This window comes from Taudactylus pleione, unplaced genomic scaffold (genome assembly GCF_031769625.1).
Source record: "Taudactylus pleione unplaced genomic scaffold, aTauple2 ptg000186l, whole genome shotgun sequence".
Classification (NCBI taxonomy): Eukaryota; Metazoa; Chordata; class Amphibia; order Anura; family Myobatrachidae; genus Taudactylus; species Taudactylus pleione.
In genome coordinates this window covers 8,186,551-8,205,423 of record NW_028284588.1, presented here as the reverse complement: position 1 = coordinate 8,205,423, position 18,873 = coordinate 8,186,551, and the positions used below count along the sequence as shown (strand labels likewise).

Genomic DNA, 18,873 nt, shown 5'->3' with positions numbered 1-18,873 from the left:
TGGGGTACAAACTTAAAAACTAGCAAAATAGACTTTGGGGGTCTGCAAGTATGGGGGAGGTTTTTATTGATTGCAGATGCTTGCTGATGGTGCGTTTTAACATTTTTTAAAACCTCACTTTTGCGATTTTCAACCATGCTGGCACCCATTTTCATGTACCCCAAATTTTCTGGGACTAGTTATTTTCACCAAAAAAAACCTGCTAAATGCTATTCTTCACCACTTGTGCAAGGACGCTAATTAGCAGCTATTGAAATCATTTAAGTACCCCAAATACCTTCAGCAAGCCTATTCGGGAGTATCTATAGTGAACCCCAATATCAGTGCATCTTTTGGGGGTGTCAGGCTGATTTAGCACTTTTTGTCTGTTTGCGTTTCGCCGGGTACCATTTTCTTCAAATTCTAATTGAATACGGGGATAAGCGTGGACACGTGCGATACTTTTTCACATCGAAAACCAGCGATGGTGGCGAAAAGTCCGGCATGCGAAAAGTACAGGACTTTTCGCGTCTAATTGAATATGCCCCTTAATCAGAAATGCTACATTGCATATTCCATCCGCATCTTCGCTGAAGGATTCCACAGATAGAAAGATTGAAGCCTGTCTTAAAGCAATATTTTTGTTATCTGGAGCGATTACTCGTCCAACTATGGCTGGAGCCTGGGAAGCCAAACCTGTTGAAGAATGGATAAGGGCATTGGAGGATTCACTACCAAATTCTACCAGAGAACAGATGATGAATATCTCTCACATATGGGAAGCAGCTTCTTATCTGGGAGGGGCTGCAGTGGATGCTGGAATTTTAGCTTCTATTGGCATCAGCAGCATCAATAGTGGCATGCAGGGCCCTTTGGTTAAGATCTTGGAAAGCTGACACAGGATCAAAGAGGGCGCTGGAAGTCTTACCTTTCTATGGAAAGGTACTTTTTGGAGCAGAGTTGGATAATATAATTTCTACTCTGGCGGCTCCAAAATCTGCAGGTCTGCCATCTACGTCAAAGACTAGATCTAGGGACGAGCATAGGAACAGTCTTCCTCTAGGCCAACTAGTTTCTGCAAGTCTAAGCGACAAACTAAGAGGTCTGGCCCAGCAAGACGTCCAGCTTCTAAGCCAGACAACAAGCCCTCGGCCTGATGGAGCGGGCCTTCTCCTGGGGGATCCCAGGGTGGGAGACCAACTTCTTCAATTTGCGGATTATTGGCATCACACAACTACAGATGCCTGGGTCCAAGAAGTGGTACTCAGGGGTATGCCCTCGCTTTCAGGAGACATCCCTACCAGAAGTTTTTTGCACAAATCTTCCATTACATGCGGCGAAGGCCTTGGCCCTTCAGGAAGCCATTCACTTCCTGCTGCAGGTGGGGGTAAAAATCCCGGTTCCTGTGTCTCAACAGGGAAGGGGTTTTTATTCCAATCTGTTTCTGGTTCAGAAACCGAATGGGGCTTATCGTCCAATACTACGTCGAAAAACTCTCAATGGGTTTATCCGTGTACCCAAGTTTCGTATGGCAACTCTCTGGTCAATTATTTTGGCAATGGAGCCGGGGGATTACATGGTTTTTCTGGACATTCAGGATGCATATCTGCATGCTCCTGTTATACCATCCCTAACTGTCCTTCAGCAACATTACCAATTTCAAGCTCTATCCTTTGGCCTATCCACAGCTTCCCGGGTATTTACCAAAATAATGGAGCGAAGAGTATCCATTTTGTTAGTAATGCAGGTCCTGGAATCGATGGTGTCCACCTTCAACATGGTGGGGTATGTTCAGTTCCATTCCGGGCCTCTACAAACATTGGTTCTATACAGGTGGAACAGGCAACATAATCTTAGAAGATCTCGGAGGATCCTTCTCACCCCAGAGGTTCATTATTCCCTCCTGTGGTGGCGGAGAAAGGATCATCTAAACAAAGGGCGCCTGTTCTGGATTCCATAATTGGGTGCTTCTCACCACGGACGCAAGCCTTCGCAGATGGGGGGCAGTGACAGGTCATCGCACCTTTCAGGGAAGATGGACAAATCAAGAAAGTCATCTGCCAATAAATATTCTGGAACTGTGAGCAGTATATAGAGCTCTTGTTATGGCACAGGACCTGCTCCAGGACAGGCCAGACCAGATCCAGTCCAATAATGCGACTACAGTGGCCTACCTCAATCATCAGGGAGGGACAAGAAGTTATGCAGCCATGAAGGAAGTGACAAAGGTTCTAATTTGGGCAGGATGTCATCTTCCGGCTATCTCAGCAATATTCATATCGGGAGTACTCAATTGGGAAGCAGTCTTCCTAAGTCACCAGGACATACACGTCGGAGAGTGGTCTCTCCATCTGGGAGTGTTTCAGCTCCTGGTAAACAAATGGGGTCTACCAGAGATAGATCTCATGGCGTCACGCCACAACTACAAGTTCCACAGGTACGGGTTCAGGTCCAGAGACCCATCAGCAGCCTTCGTGGATGCACTGGCAGTAAGATGGGATTTCAAGTTGGCGTATCTCTTTCCTCCGATTTCTCTATTCCCAAGAGTTCTCAGAAAATTGAAACTGGAAGGCGGAATGGTAATACTGATGGCTCAGGCTTGGCCCAGACGTCATTGGTTTACCGACATCTAGAATCTGTCCATAGACAGTCCATACCCTCTTCCTCTATGGCAGGATTTGCTAATGCACAGGGTCCCTGCCGGCATCCGGACTTACCCCGTCTGGCTTTGACAGAATGGCTCTTCCAACATATTTTTATTAAGGTATGTTAAAATGAAAATACACACAAAAAAAGGCAAGGCATTGCAGACCTCTTAACAAATACAGCTTTGTCAATATAAAGTAAATCAACTGGAGGCCTTTCACAATCAGTGTATATAAACATACCAATATTTTCCAGAATTTTATATATTTAACTAATCGTTACTATAATATAGAGATTTAGACACTTATAATCATCTCTATTAGATAATATTGAAATAGAAATAGAAATATAACAACTTCAACTGCAACCTTAACTTGTGCTCATCTACACCCCAGGTCATCGATCCATCCATGGGATAAAAGAGAAAATTACAAATAGAGAGAGAGATAGGAGAAAATACAGATGTTTGGCCGTGATATAGGAAGACGGACAATTTAGGTGGTGATAGGAGTTTGGTTATCTAATAATTGATAGGAGTACCACGAAGTGAATTGAAAGCACCGTTGTATTGCTAGTTTAGTTGAAGAGGCTAGTGTTTGAATATATTTACCCCAGCACTGGAAAAGCGCAGGGGTCAAAGTTTCCTTATCTAAAGATGCTTCCAGCCAATCCATATTAAACAAAAAGAGTAGTCTAGAAGTGGCCATACAAACAGTTGGTGGTGAGTCATGGATCCATTGCTGTAATATGGCCTTCCGACCCACTGCGGATAGAATTACTATAAGTTTTTTATCAAATTTGGGAATTTCGGGTTGGTCAGTTAGACGGCCAAATATAGCCCATGACGCAGTACACCGAAAAGGTATGCCCAGCACCCCAGATCCATAATGATGTAACTCGTTCCAAAACTTCCTTATGTGTCGGCATTCCCAAAGGCAATGCATGATATCTGCGTCTGCAATTGAGCATTTGGTGCATCTTGACTCGTCCGATATACCCATCAAATGGCGTTTTTTGGGTGACACATATGCCCTATGTAGTAATGTATATGCCATCTCTTGGTAGGAGCTGGCAGGAATGAGTTTTAAGTTAATTTGAAATGTCTCCAAAATTAAACCCGGAGACATAGAGGGAATCTGGGAGGACCACTTATCCAATTCTAAAAGTTCAGTCTCCGGATCTATTTCTGTGCGTATACGTGTATATATTGTTGAGCTGGAATATGTAGTTGTGCGTGTGAGAGAGTCTAAAGGGTTCGCATAGTCCTGCTCATTTAATTGGGAAAGGATAGAACGTAGATAATGTATAGCTTGGTAATAATAGAATTTGTGTTGGGGTCTAAGGCCATATTTTTCCATGGCTTCATTAAAGGTGAGGGGGAGGTGTGAGTCGTTTAAGAGCGTACGTAAATTTAAGATTCCAGAAGAGCGCCAGGCGGAAAAGGGCAACGATGCCTCTCCCTTCTGAAAGTCCAAATTGCCAATAAAAGGGAGTGCTAGAGAGTGGAATTGTTGGAGTTTGAGTAGTTTTCTAGAGGATTGCCATGCCTGAATGGTTGATGTGATAAGAGGGTTATTGAGATTAAGTGATTGCAATCTTGACACCCGTATATGTAGTAAATAGCTAAGGGATAGAGGAGCACATAACTGGGACTCTAATCCAACATCTGTGTATATATTGTTGCCAGTGATCCAATCTATAGCGAAGCGTAGAAGACAAGCTAAATTATACTGTCTAATATTCGGTAGGTTCACACCCCCCCTTGGTATGGTTTGAGACAGTTTTTTTTGGCTGATTCTAGGTCTTTTATTATTCCAGAAAAATTTAGACACGGTGGCATTGAGTAAAGATAGATCTGATTTTGTAAGTATAAGAGGAGTCATCTGTAGGATATATAGCAGTTTTGGGAAACAAGCCATTTTAAATAAATTACAGCGTCCTAACAGGTTAATAGGTAGATTTTGCCACAAACTAAGTTCGATTTTTATTTTGCGAATAATTGGATCAATGTTTAGGGCATATAAATGGGTCAAATGAGATGGAATTGTCACGCCTAAATAAACAAGGTGATTGTTTGCCCACTGAAAAGGAAATGTATCACCCCATCCCCTCTCCACCTGTCCAAATATGGCCAAAGCTTCTGATTTCTCAAAATTAATGGAAAAGCCTGCAAAGTAGGAGAACCTATTTATGGCCCTAATTAAAAGAGGGATGGATTGTCTGGGGTTGGACGTAAATATGAGGAGGTCGTCTGCAAATGCTGTGACACGTATCTCTTGTTTGCCAATTCTAATGCCAGCAAATCCAGGCAATTGTATAATATATCGAATAAAGGGCTCTAAGGCTAGGTTAAAGAGGAGGGGCGAGAGAGGGCACCCCTGTCTAGTGCCCCTTTCAAGGTGAAATGGAGGAGAGGTCACATTATTTACCACTATGTGGGCAGTGGGTGTATCATAGAGGGTTTTTATTAAATTACAGAAAGCTATACCAAAGCGTTGATGGTGCAATACTCTATCAAGATGGGACCATGCTATTTTATCGAATGCTTTTTCTGCATCTAAATTAACGAGTATGTTATCCATAGCGTTGTGCATATGAGTATATGTTATTGCGGCTATAGCAGTTCGTATTCCTTGTACCGATTGCCTATTCTTAACAAAACCAAGTTGTGCAGGGGAAATTAGTTGGGGCAGGTACGTCTGTAGACAATTAGCCATCAATTTAGTTCGAATTTTAAAATCCTGGTTCAACAAGAAGATGGGGCGGTACGAGACCACCAGGGCTGGGTCTTTGCCAGGTTTCGCTAATACAATATTTGTAGCTTCATTGAATCTGAGAGGGGTCTCTTTAGTAGTGAGGATGTGGTTATAGAGTTTAGTCAACGTTGGGGTGAGTTCCTCCCGGAGTGTCTTATAAAACTCTGCTCCAAAGCCATCAGAGCCAGGGCTTTTGTTATTTGGGAGGGATTTAATGGTGTCAATTACCTCTTTTTCTGTGATGGGATCATCAAGGGATTACCTCGCCTCCCGAGACAATTCAGGAAGACGGGCCTCTTTCAAGAAGGAGTGTCCCTCGCTGATGTCATCTGGGCCCCTGGTGTATAGTGATTTGTAAAAGTTTGCAAACTCAGCGCAAATATCAGTCGGAGTGGTAAGGATAGCATTAGAATTTTTTATGGCATTCACCCAAGTCTTAGTATGTGGGCCTTTAGTAAGATTGGCCAATAACTTCCCTGATTTGTTTCCCCATCTATGGAATTTATTTCTCTGATAGTCATGTTTGGTTTGGGCTTGTTCAGTGAGAAACGTGTCGTAAATCTGTCTAGCAGAGAGGTATGCTTCCCTGTGTATAGGATTATCAGACCGTTTGTAGGTCCGATAAGCTGCTGTGAGTGCAGAGCTTAGCTCTTGTAGACGGGTGGTGAAGTGTTTACGTTTGAAATGGAGATATGAGATGATATGTCCCCTAAGGACGGCTTTGGAAGCCCCCAAAATAGCGGCGTGTCCGCTATATGTGGTGAATTGTCATTAACATAGGTCAGCCATGTGTGTTTAAGAAATAGAAAAAAATCTTGGGATTTATTAAGGTATGCAGGAAAACGCCAGCACTTGGAGAAGTGTCGGGGCAGAGCTAGTTGGATAGTCATAACTATCGGGGCATGATCTGATATAATAATGTTCTTAATGGATGTATTAGTGACTTTATGGAACAAATGTTTGGATATAAATAAATAGTCAATACGAGAATGGGTGGAGTGTGGGTGAGAATAAAAAGAGTAGTCTCTTTGGAGTGGGTGAAGCACAAGCCATGGGTCTAGTAAATCTAATTGTGTGCAAAAGGAAGAAAGAAGAGAATAGGAGTGATCAGGGACTTGTGTACTCACCCCAGATCTGTCCAAGGATGGATCGACAACTGTATTCAAGTCACCCCCCATTATAAGATTTTGGCTGCCCCAGGAAAGAACCTTCTGCAAAAGTGCTGCAAAAAAAATTTGATTAGAAGTATTCGGAGCATATACATTAAGTAGAGTATAGACTACGTCATCATTCTTGATATCTAATAAAATATATCTCCCATTGGGATCTAAGTATTTCCTGCAAATGGAGTATTGTAGATTTTTACTGAGTAAGATGGCCACCCCCCTGGTTTTGTTACCATACGGAGCGGAGATACAATCCTCGATCCACCTGGCCCTCAGTGAATTTCTGGGATCATCGGTCCAGTGGGTTTCCTGGAGAAAAATTATATGTGGAGACATACGACCAAGATGTGTAATCACCTTCTTACGCTTGATAGGACTATTAAGTCCTTCAACGTTCCATGATATTATATTAAATGGTAGGAGTGGAACATCTCTCTCTACAGATGGTTGAGATGGGGGAGGTTTGCTCATGTTAACCTACACCCACAGCTGGAAACGGCAAAAAATTAGATTCAAGAACATAAAGGGGTCCCTTCCTATCCCAGCACGAGAGGAAAGGAGAGCCCCTGGAAGATCTGATCTCCAGGCACAGACAAGCACAAAATATCTCAACATTTAACAAAACAATAAACATAAGAAAATTGTGTAAAGAAAAAAAAAAAAAAGTGGTATTTCGTGTACATATGTGGTTAATCTATATATCCACAGTGTGGCCTATATTCAAAAGTAAGACAGGCAAAGTGAAATGCAAGAAGATTTAAATGCAGGTCAGTCAAGTGTCAGGACGCAAAAAATGAGCCTTTGCTGCAGCTGAATCTTCGAAGAAGAGTGGTTTTCCTCCCTCAAACACCCGTCACCTGGCCGGGTATAGCAGAGAGAACTTGACGTTATTATCGAATAAATGCTTGCATATCGGGGCAAAGTCTCTGCGTTTGTTAGTGACGTGAACAGAAAAGTCTTGGAACATGAGGAGACGTTTCCCCTTGTATGATAGACTGGCTGTTTTACGGTAATGATCCAGGAGTTTAGTTTTATCTGCGTAATTTAAAATTTTCATTATAACAGGACGCGGGCGATCAGAGGTGTTTTTGCGGTCTGGCCCAATTCTATGTGCCCTCTCAATGGCCAGCGGTACCCCCTTTAAGTCCATAGCTAGTTGTTCCAGAATCCAATTAGAAAGGAGATCTAATAATTCGTGACCCTTTATTGATTCTGGGATGCCTATGACCCGTAGGTTGTTGCGCCTGCTACGGTTCTCTAGGTCATCCAGTTTGTCGGTGAGGATAGCAATGTCCTTATGTTGAGATTCAATGGTTTGTTGGGCAGTGCTCAGGTCGTCTTCTAATGTTGATACCCTCTGCTCCATTTCGTCTAGACGAGTAGAATGTTGGGTTAGTTGAGATAAAGTAGACTCAATAGCTTCTTTGATTCCTGCAAGTTTTTCATCAAACAGAGGACCCAAAATAGCAGCAATATCAGCAGGTTTCATCTTAGATGTTTTAGAGATGATTGATGATTTACGTTTGCGGTAGCTGGTGGAACGAGTGGTAGAGCAGTCTGAGTCAGTGGAATTTCCACCGGGGGTATCGTCTCGGGGGGCTTGAGTAGGGCCAGCAGAGGTCATCGAAGAGGAAATTAGAATTTTTTTCATAAAGGATGTAGGCTCAGGATCAGAAATGTATTTGTGTTACGCAGAGGTTATTAAGGCCACACACGTGGACACATCCGAAGAGGGTCTACATGAGGAAATTTGAGTTGAAAGATGTATACTTGGGTATTGCTGAAGATGTCATTTCAGCACAGACCTGGGAGAGGAACTTGGTGTTACTTTCGCATGCGTGTAATTACAGCAGGTTGCCACAGGGGGGAGCCAGATCCACACACATAGTAATAAACTGAGGCAAGTGACAAGGGAGCTATGGCAGCACCCCACCTCCTCCAAATAGAACGACAAGGGAAAGGTGGAGTGGGGTCCCCACCACACTGTCCCAGGAGGGTTGCAGCGGCGCAAATCCAGGGGGGCTCAAGAGCTGGTCAGCTGACTTTCCACAGCTCTGCAGGATGTAGAGTGAGCGTCCCCAGCGCACCGCAGGAAGAGAGGTCGGGTCTCCATCGGCCGCCCAGGACACAGCCGGCAGAGAGACCGGGCAAGGCTCCGGAGGTGCAGGTGAGTTCACCCTATATAGGAGGAGGAGCGGGGGGTGCCATGTCAGGAGCCCAATAGAAGATGGCGGCCGGGTGTAATCACCCGATTGAACCTCCGTCGGCAGTCTCAATCCCGGCTCCTCAAGGGCATCAGGAGGTGGGAGGCAGCGGCGCCAGTGTCACCTGGTGAGGGGTAGGCTGCAGCGGTAGCGGCGGTTTAGCGATAGTCGCTGGATGTGGGTCCGGTCAGAACCACTAATTGAGGCCCCGGCTTCTTGCCACAGGTAGGCCGCGCCTTGTAGCAGGTTATTGGAGCCCTCCGGCGCTCGCAGGTAGATGCCAGCAGAGTGTGTTATTAGGGATGAACCCCTATATAGGGGTTGAGGGTGGGGAATCCCCCCCAAAAAGCCCCCAATGTGGGTATTTTGCAGGAGCTGAGGCGAGGCACGTCTTCTCAGCCTGCCGATCAGGACACGCCCCCCGACAGAATGGCTCTTGAATCTTCCATCCTCAGAGCGAAAGGTTTTTTTCAGTGCTGTAATTCAAATTATGATTAGGGCACGGAATCCTGCCTCTGCCCGCATCTATTACAGAGTATGGTATTCTTTTGGTCAATGGTGTTCCATTGGAAGTATGATCCTAACATATTTAGGATTTGCAGGGTACTGGCTTTTCTTCAGGCAGGATTAGACAAAGGTCTATGCCTGGCCACTTTGAGAGTGCAGGTTTCTGCACTGTCAGTCTGGTTTCAGAAGAAGATTGCTTCATTACCAGATGTTAGAATTTTATTCTATGTGGAGCGTACAAACTCTGTTAGAAAATCAGATGCTCTTTTTGTATTACAGTATATGGTGTTCACAAACGAGGATAGCTAGCTAATAAACAGAATCTGGTGAGATGGATACACATGACTATCTCTCAGGTGTACATACAGGCTGATATCCCTGTCCCAAGCACGGTGACAGCATACTCGGTCTGTAGGGCCATCGTGGGCATTTAGTCGTGGTGCCTCCGCTGAACAGTGGTGTAAGGCAGCTATGTGGTCTTCTGTCCACACTTTTCTTAGGTTTTATGCCTTTGATATTTTTGCCTCTCAGGATGGTTCCTTTGGGTGATGAGCTCCTTTCTGCTCAGGAGCGTCTCCCACCTTAGGGGAACTGCTTTAGGACATCCCCATGGTATCCCTGTGGATTACTACGGACCCCAAAAGAAGAAAATTAGAGTTATGGTAGACTTACCTAGATAACTCTTTTTCCTTGAGGTCCATAGGGTCCACAGGGCACCCACCCTGATGCACCTGGTTTCATTGGGTTATATTCTTTCGGTCACAGATTCCCTCATCTTGTGTAAGAGTGTCTCTGGTGTACGATTGTTCTTCCTTCTCCTCTTTCTTTCTCCTGCCTTGAGGCTTGTTAACTAAACTGAAGTCAGGGGGGGCGCGATCAGTGAGATCGCTCCCCCCACAGGCATAGGAGACTGCTGCAACTACTGCTCAGCAGCTGCGAGCAGTCTTCCACTGCAGCTCAGCACACAGCAGCATGTGCTGGGCTGCTGTGAAGTAAGAGGGAGGGGGGGGTCGCCCGGGCCCGGGTAATTACTACCCACTCCCTCCCCCCTCTCGGCACCCCTGGTTATAACAACACTTTTTTAAATCACTGATCCCATTGCAAATAATTGGGTTTTTATGAAGAGTTCAAACATTAATACAATCTGATCAGAATTCTTTTGGTCAGATTTTGTTCTCTGACATTCTAAGCTAAATATTTTTTAAAAAAATACATTTGTTACAATTTGTCACAAACCTGTTTTGTTGGAGGATCCTGGAGTACAGGTTTGCAGCTCCTAGAGGCCCCTTGGAAAAGTAGTGGGCAGATTGCACACCTATTGACCATGAAGCTTGTACTGGGGGATCAATGATGATGGATGATTTCATTGTTTAAGGGTTAGAGAGAGAAGGATTGTGGGAGATGTAAATTGTGTTCATTGGGAGAGGAGACTGTGGAATAGTTAGTGGATGTAAGTTGTAGTAGTAAGACTTGCTTAGATGGATTAAAGTGCAGGTGGCTGGGCTTCCTCAATGAGGCTGAATGTAGAGAACCCTTCCATGCGGGATTGGGTACATATTAACTATGGGCAGCTACTGAAATTCTCAGATGGTAGCAGGCGCCGCTACCACTGCGAAGAAGGGCTTCAGAAAGTCTGGCTAAAGCTGGAGAAGTGAACCAATTTGCTTGACCATATGATATAATTATATTAAGGACTTGTCCAATACCAGGTTCAATCCATTTGTGTATTTTTGGCAGAAAGGGGCTCCACTTCTAGCCTATTATTGCCGACCAATAGTAGAGGTAGTTACCCATATTCATTGGCTAGCGGCTGGCACCACTTCTCTTAGTGCCCTCTGAGAACTAGATGCCCGGATGAGCCCAGCTGTTTTAGGGGCCACATTTAGGACCATAAACATCTCTCTTTAAAATACAGCAGTATACATACAGCCAATGCACATAAACACAATATCATATGCAGTATTTGGCTCAAAGTCATGCCATGCTTTGTTATCCCTATGCATGGCACCCTGCTTTTCACCACAGGGCATCAAGTATATTTATGAGCTACAATCAGGTGTTGCTCCTCAGCCTTGATTGCTATTGCTAGCAGCTGTGCTGAGATAAAGCTAGTGCTTCAGATATTTGTAGTCCTGTCACCTGTCAGGGAATACCACTATGGATTGGACTTCTTACAAACTTTTTAATATTTTCATGATTAGATCATATGCTGTATAGGATGTTAATAAAAAAGTTAAAGCACACATAGAAAAGTAAATAACCAAGAAACATAGGGCCTGATTCAGAGCCGGTCGCTATTTGCGCCTCGCTCGTCCAGAAAATAGGGGTGGCTATTCAAATGAACCGTTCGCTGTTTGCGGTCTGTTCACGCCTCTAGGTCTGAACGAGCGAACAAAACTTGCGGTCGTTTTTTGGGAAACTACGCCCCCTGGCCGCTCGCATCCTACGTCATGTCCACTATTTATTAGATTAATCGAGTACATCGAACAGGGTATGAGCTGCTCGCTATTCTTGTGGATGGTTTTTGCTACCACAATTTTGCGAGCAGTTCTGGTTAAAAAAAAAACCCAGTGACGTGGTCAATGACGCTGCTGTTTTAATTATGCACACCCATAAAACGCCCGTTTTGACCTTTAAGCACGCCTGCAATCGGATCTCCACTCCCCGTTTTCAAGCACCTTCCCCTGTTGCCACCCACATACGCATCATTCTGTCACTCAAAATAGCAGGGATTCGCTATTTTGCGAGCACATGAATTTCGGCCGCACTGACTGGTTCGTGCATGCGTATAATGATCCGTACGCATGCGCAGATGAGCGAACATCGGTCAGAACGAACGAGCGGCCGCTTACGAGTGGCTCTGAATTAGGCCCATACACACTAGCAGAACAGAGGTCCAGTGTATAGAGACCCAAACCATTTGTTCATAGGAAATGCTCCCCGTATTGCTTTAATTGCTTTTGGAGGCAGGAGATGTTGAAATTGAATGTACTATGATAACTTACTGTTCTGTCTTGTCAAGAAATAGCTAAATAGTAGGACTTTACAAATGTCAATGACACCAACATTAATGTTACCATATTACAGGCTTGGATTAGTGTAATCTGGGACAAAAAATATGGGTGTTTTTGTCTACAGTACTAAAGCTGCATACACACGGTACGATCTGCACAACCAACTATATCGCTGAACAATTTCCCTTGAACTTTCTGTCGTGCAGGACAAACGATATTGGGTATACACACTGATAGATATCTATGATAGATATTTTTCAGTGAAGTCATCCTGCCACATCTTTGAACAGGCAATTCTTGAAGATATCGTCCAAGTTGGCCTGCATGTACGGACGATCATAGATATCATTATCGTCCATGCAGGAACGCGCATCGTTGGTCGTTCACTGCATAAAAATGAATGATATGAACGATTTATTGTTGAACGATATCTTATCGTTCATAAATATTGCACCGTGTGAACGCACCTTAAGAAATGGTCTGCACTGAAGCTGTGAGTATTGAATCTCCCTTTCTAGCAAGTCTACTGTTAGACCCCCTGCCACAGTTTGCTAGTCACTAAGCTTCACTTAAGTTGATAGTGTTATTCCATTGCATACGTCTCTTGTCATATTTATTTGGCCTAAACCAGCATATAAAATGCATTAGATGACTCTGACTTCAGCTGACAGTGCTGTCAATAAAATACCATGCTGTGTTCTGTGCACAATATATTCAGTACAATTTGGAAAATGTAACTCTTATCACTAAACCTGGCAAAGAAAAGGGATTTTTGTTATGAAGGATTATGGACTACCAGACTCAATGATTAAACTCTGTCATTTTTATTTTCTTATTCATTTGCGACTGTCACAGTCTGTTTGATATGACATGTTCAAACAGGAGCTGGGCCGAGATTTCATTTAGAGGCAATCTGCTTCTGAGAAGCCTGAAGCTCTGACACCTATAGGCTCTGAGAATTACGTAGCCGACTTGCAGCTGTTTGTGTGCAATGCCTAGTACACATTGTACTCATCAAAGAGATGTTGCTTTGTTCTAAAATATTCTGCTTACAGTGTTCCTTTCCATATCCTGCTTTTAATTAGGTCCCTATCACCATTTTGATATTTTTTTTAAAGGCTATAGTGGAAGAAAAATAAATAAAAATGCAGTACATGAATATCATTTACATTACGTTTCATGGTCTGATCTGATGACACTGAAACTAATAAACACATTTTCTCAATGCCACAGAGTACACTACAAGTAGTTAATGTAATACGTGCTAAGTAAACACTATCACCAAAACTGTATTTAAATATGTTCAGGAAAATGTAATATTGACTGAACATTGCATTTCATCGTATTTAATTAGATTGTTTTTATTAGAATTTGCTTTTATTGACTAAAAGTGCTACACATATACCAATATAACACACAGTCAAAGTAATTAAAGCAGTAGTTGTTATTTACTGTAAGTGCTCTATATATAACACACATTAAATGCAACTAAAACAATAGATTTATTTGTAATTAAGTTGTAATACATTATACCATTATATATTTTGCTAAAATATATTTGGTTAGTTTCCTAGTTACTGTAAAGGTTCACTAGAGGTTTATGAAAGTGGGCAAAGCAAGCAGGACATGCAGGGGCATATCTATAATGGGTACAGGGTGTACGGTGTGGGCCCCTTTGGACCTAGGGCCCCATGTACACCGTGCACTCTGCGGCCCATTTTTTTAATACATACCTCTCCAGAGTCCCACGTTGGCAGTAGCAGTGCTGTACAAATCCTCTGCAAAATGGCGATGCGGCCATTTTCGCGGCATTTTGTACATGCGTAGTAGGGAAATTGCCGGGAAAATGGCAGCTGCGTCATTTCCCCAGTGACCGGCGCTAGCGCAATAGGCTCTGGCTCAGCACTAGAGTCTACTTGTGCCCAGAGTCTATGCTGCTCTAAATGGGTAGAGAGTAGAGGGCCCCGGACGGAGACTGCACACGGACCCCTCCTCTTTTAATATGCCCCTTATGGTATGCCTATCCTCCATGTTTATGATGTTAGGGTAAGGGGGTCATCTAAGAAATACAGGTATTACGTGCTAGAATTGGAGCACCTGTTTCTACAAAGGGGGCACCCATTACCTATCACGGTCTTCATGTCCTATTAGATGGGGTTTAGCCGTGTAAAATGGCTAAACCCGTTTAAAGTCCGTTTGGGCACCCTAACCACGTGTTTATCACACATTTTTGCAAAAATGCAGGTGTTGGCGGCTTTGTGCCCAAACGGAGGAACAATTGAATTGCTCTATCAGGCCCCCTAAAAAAATAGCTGCCTTTTATACAATTGAATCGCCCCCCTGTGTCTTATTTAATATTACATTTGTAAGTTGTTACATTTGTGCCAGAGCAAGTAAATTTCTGTATCAATGTTACAATGAGTAACAGATAGACAACAGATCCCAACCACAGATAGAAATACACTCACTATTATTCCAAGTCTTGTTATTTACACAGAGATATTTACATTTATTTTGTTTCTTATGATTATCTATGGGATAATTACTTCAGTTAGTGTAGCTGTTATTGATGGGGAATCCTATAATTCTGAGTAACGCTCTCATATGGGTATGCGGGAAACATGAAGTATGGTCCAGCTGTTAATTATCGTCTAAAATAGCTGTCTCAGTATTCAAGCCCTGCCATGTACTCATTTTCTCTTTGTTGTATACATTTGCTTCCAATTGTTGATATATAGATTTGTTCCACATTCAGTACACAATTGTTTGTCTGATTGCCTATGTTTATTGTTCTCTGATGGATATTACACCATTAGTTTAAGTAATTGGTGTAAGTGTGCTTCTCAGGTTCCCTAACCATATAGAAATTAACACACTTTTGATTTTAATAAAGTCCAGCGTTTCATTTATTAATAACAGTCACTATATAGTTGATTTAAAGGTAATATTTTGGTTTCTATGAATATGTAGAAATAAGCCCATTTCTAGTTATTTACGTACAGTTTGGTGTGACAAACTCTGGTGCTGAATTCTTATTATAGTATATATTGGATTATGATATTCCTGTGCATAGTTGCTGTAAAAGGTCAGCAAATCCTATCAGACAATATATATTAAAGCTTAGTGTTCTTTATCAGCATGCCAGTGAATACACAGTGGGCCTGATTCAGATCCGCTCGCTCTGACAGAGCGCTCGCTCTGAATCAGGGACGTTTTTTTTTTTTTAGAACGGCCTCAAGGCCGCTGACCACCCACAGCTACAGCGAGCGGCCATGATGATGGTCGCGATGGTCAAGACCATCGCGACCATCGGGCTTGAGATAAGACCCTTGTGGTAGGGTCTCGTGGCCGCAAGCGCCAGAGAGATTTCGCCTCTAACAGAGCCGGAATCTCTCCACTGACATCACTCGTGATGTCAGTGGTGCCGCACCCATCACTCAGCATCGAGAGCTTGCCCCCTTTGTTGCGAGACCCGGAGCGACAGAGTGCCCGTCGCTAGCCGGGTCTTGCGCATGCGCATGACGGAGCCAGCTCCGTCGTGCGCTTGCGCTGTGGGCCACCATCGACCCAGTTGCGAGTGCTCAGCGCTTGCGACCGGGTCTGAATCAGGCCCAGTATCTGCTAGGTAAGAGTCACTGATATGAAATGCTCACCCATAGCCGGCATATGGATGACCCCGTAAGTTAGTGCAAAGCACTAATTGTCACTATACATACTATATCCCTGTAGTGTGTCACAGGTCTGTTTAACGCATTCTTTCAGCATCTACATTGCTCAAGCACATTGACATTTTCTTAGTAACAGTACACATTATTATTAGGTTTTCAACAACACATCGAGCAAAACGCTGATACATGCAGCTGCCCTCCTCCATATACTTGCTCCAGCTACGCCAACTTTCTGCCCATGTATCTGGATAGATGGCAATGTGCCAGACTCTTAGCTATCATCTGTGCATGCACAATCATTTACAGTGACAAAAAGTATGGGGGCATCACACAAACACGGTATGAGGGTGGGGTGCTGCACGGTGAGGATGGCCTGCTGCTCACGGTTCTCCCATTTCTTAAAATATTCCTCAGTGGCAGTCTTTCATAAAATGTATAGATGTAATTGGAAAGTACTGTGCTTATACATCAAACATCTTATAAAGGCTTGAATCGTTCTTACTGTATATGTAAAATAGGATTATAAAAACAGAAAGCATACTGTATACAAGGCCTAGGGGCAGGGGTAATACTGTACTTCTAATCAACATTTACACAACAAAAAGTATAACAAGTATTATTTTCAGTGCTTTCATTCCCCCCATCTAAAAATACAATGTCTAGGCTAGGTAAGTGACATTATGTTGGAGTTACTATATGTATTGGTATTGGCTCTGTAAATCAGGTCATACATTGTATACAACCTCATCAGACGTGGGAAAGAGCTTTTATATTTATTATAATGTGTTGCTAGCTCCAATGTGACACAAATCTTTAATAGGAACACAGAGTCACCAACTACAAACATTTATAGCACAACACCAATTCAGTATCATTTAATGCAGTCATTGCAATCCCGATAAATGCATTTTTATGTGTCACTGATTTATTACTTTATCTGGTAAATCTTTTATGGCTTTGTAGATACCATTATAGGACGATTTTATGCCTACTCAACAAGATGACAACAGTCACTGGTTTTTCCTGGCGGAAGTCAAATGATCGGCACACATTTGATTCTGTTTTGAATGTATTTTGTAATGTGCAAAAGATTAGTTTTTGTGAAGAGTCTGGATCTCTGTTGGTCTGGGCTTATGTAGTCCTCTGTATATGCCTGGTCCACACAACCACATCATCTGCCAGACATCAGTGGGTTGAATGTCCACTCTAGTCAGTTAAGCCCCAGTGACATTGGCTATAGGATTGAAAGACGAGACTGTCCACAGCCGCTTTTGCTATAAAATGTATTTAACAATTTAATGGTATAGGAATTACATTTTGCTTAATAGGCAATTTTGATCTGCACGACTTACCCTTTAAACAGACTTGTACACCTTAAATCTGGGGTATTCAACATGCAGCCCTCCAGCTATTCTGGAACTACACATCCCAGCAATATAATGAACAATAGAACGATAACGATGTCGTTATCGTTCTTTAGTCGTGTAGTGGATATGCGGCAGAAAGGCAAGTGATCTTTTTACCAACTGCTGTTTGTTATTTATCCAGCAGGGGCACTATTTCATTAAAGTTCTTGGATTCAATTTCATTCTTAACCTTAGCAACCACTGCTCATATTAATAATTTAAACTCTGCCAATAAATGTTGTTCTCCTTGGAAAATCATTTCATAAATATTTATGGAATAATAGAGAGAAAGTTAAAGTCTCAGAAAAAAGGGTGAATTTACACTGAAGATAAAAACCGATATTACTGTCTGGTAGCCTGCTGTGGATTCTCATCCTCATGCTCCCACATAATACCCATACTCTAGCACTACACTGTATAATGTGAGACATGATGAATATTGGTGGACTGGTAAATGTGAAGAAGTGGTTTTGTCAACCATAGCAACTAGCAATACTCTGACAATTTGTTAACACAAATTAGAGGATTAAAGCAAACACAAGAATAGTCTCTATGGTGTCCATCACTTTTTTCACTTGTGCACCACTTTTCATGATTTGCACTATGTTATGGGATCCATTATTAAATTATTAGTCCCTGTCTTATTGGTGCTTCCAGTCCAATCACACACACGCACGCACACACACCTCCTTTTTGTCATAATCTACCAGTTTGCATTTGGAGGAAGGAACCTCTAGCCTGATGGGAAACCCATGTAAACACAGAGAGTACATATAAATTCCACACAGATTGTGCCCTGATAATAATAGGACCAAGACCCCAGTAATGTAAAGCATCAATGCTAACCACTATGTCACCATACCAGCCCAATACCTTGCTTATCTCCAGTATTGTTAGTCAAGTTTCATGATAGTAGTTAGTTATAACAAATATATCTTCTTACCAAATACTAGAAATAAAACTAAGATTTACATTTGTTTCAGATTTCCCCGGAAAATGTTTTTTTTTTTTTTTTGTAATGCAAATTTTGTAAACTCACAATCTTTATGGCAGTCAGGGGATTTTACAGACAGGGTAAACATAGGGTTATTGTGGTACGGTTTAGTTAGTGCTCCCATGGTTTTTTTAAACCAAGATCTAATATGCATTGCCATTACTTCCCAACTGCCTCCTCTCTGTGATGCTCTAGGTTTATGTATAACAGACTATTCCCCCTAATGTGTAGTCACTGGGAACAGATTCATGCAAAGGTGATGGAGCTGATTAATTCATTGATTTGTGTTCTCATTCACATATCTCATTACTGCAGGAAGTAGACAGCCCCAGACTCCTCTAACAAGCACTGCACACTTACCAGGATACAATGATATCTTAAACTGGAGTGTTGCTGCTGCTGTGATAAATAAGGTCAATTATATTGTAATTAACTGTTTTCCCAGGGCACTGAAATGGCTAAAGTGATTGAAGTTTTAGAAGCTTCTTCATTAAATAAGTTTCTTTTACATTATACAAAACAATATTATTCTG

The 18,873-nt window shown here is 42.6% G+C and overlaps 1 protein-coding gene across 1 annotated transcript in view; it reads left to right on the top strand.

The window, feature by feature from the left end:
- LOC148519646 (dynein axonemal heavy chain 5-like) overlaps positions 1-18,873 on the top strand; it is a 449,515-nt gene that overhangs the window by 428,736 nt on the left and 1,906 nt on the right. The gene's annotated exons all lie outside the window — the stretch shown is intronic.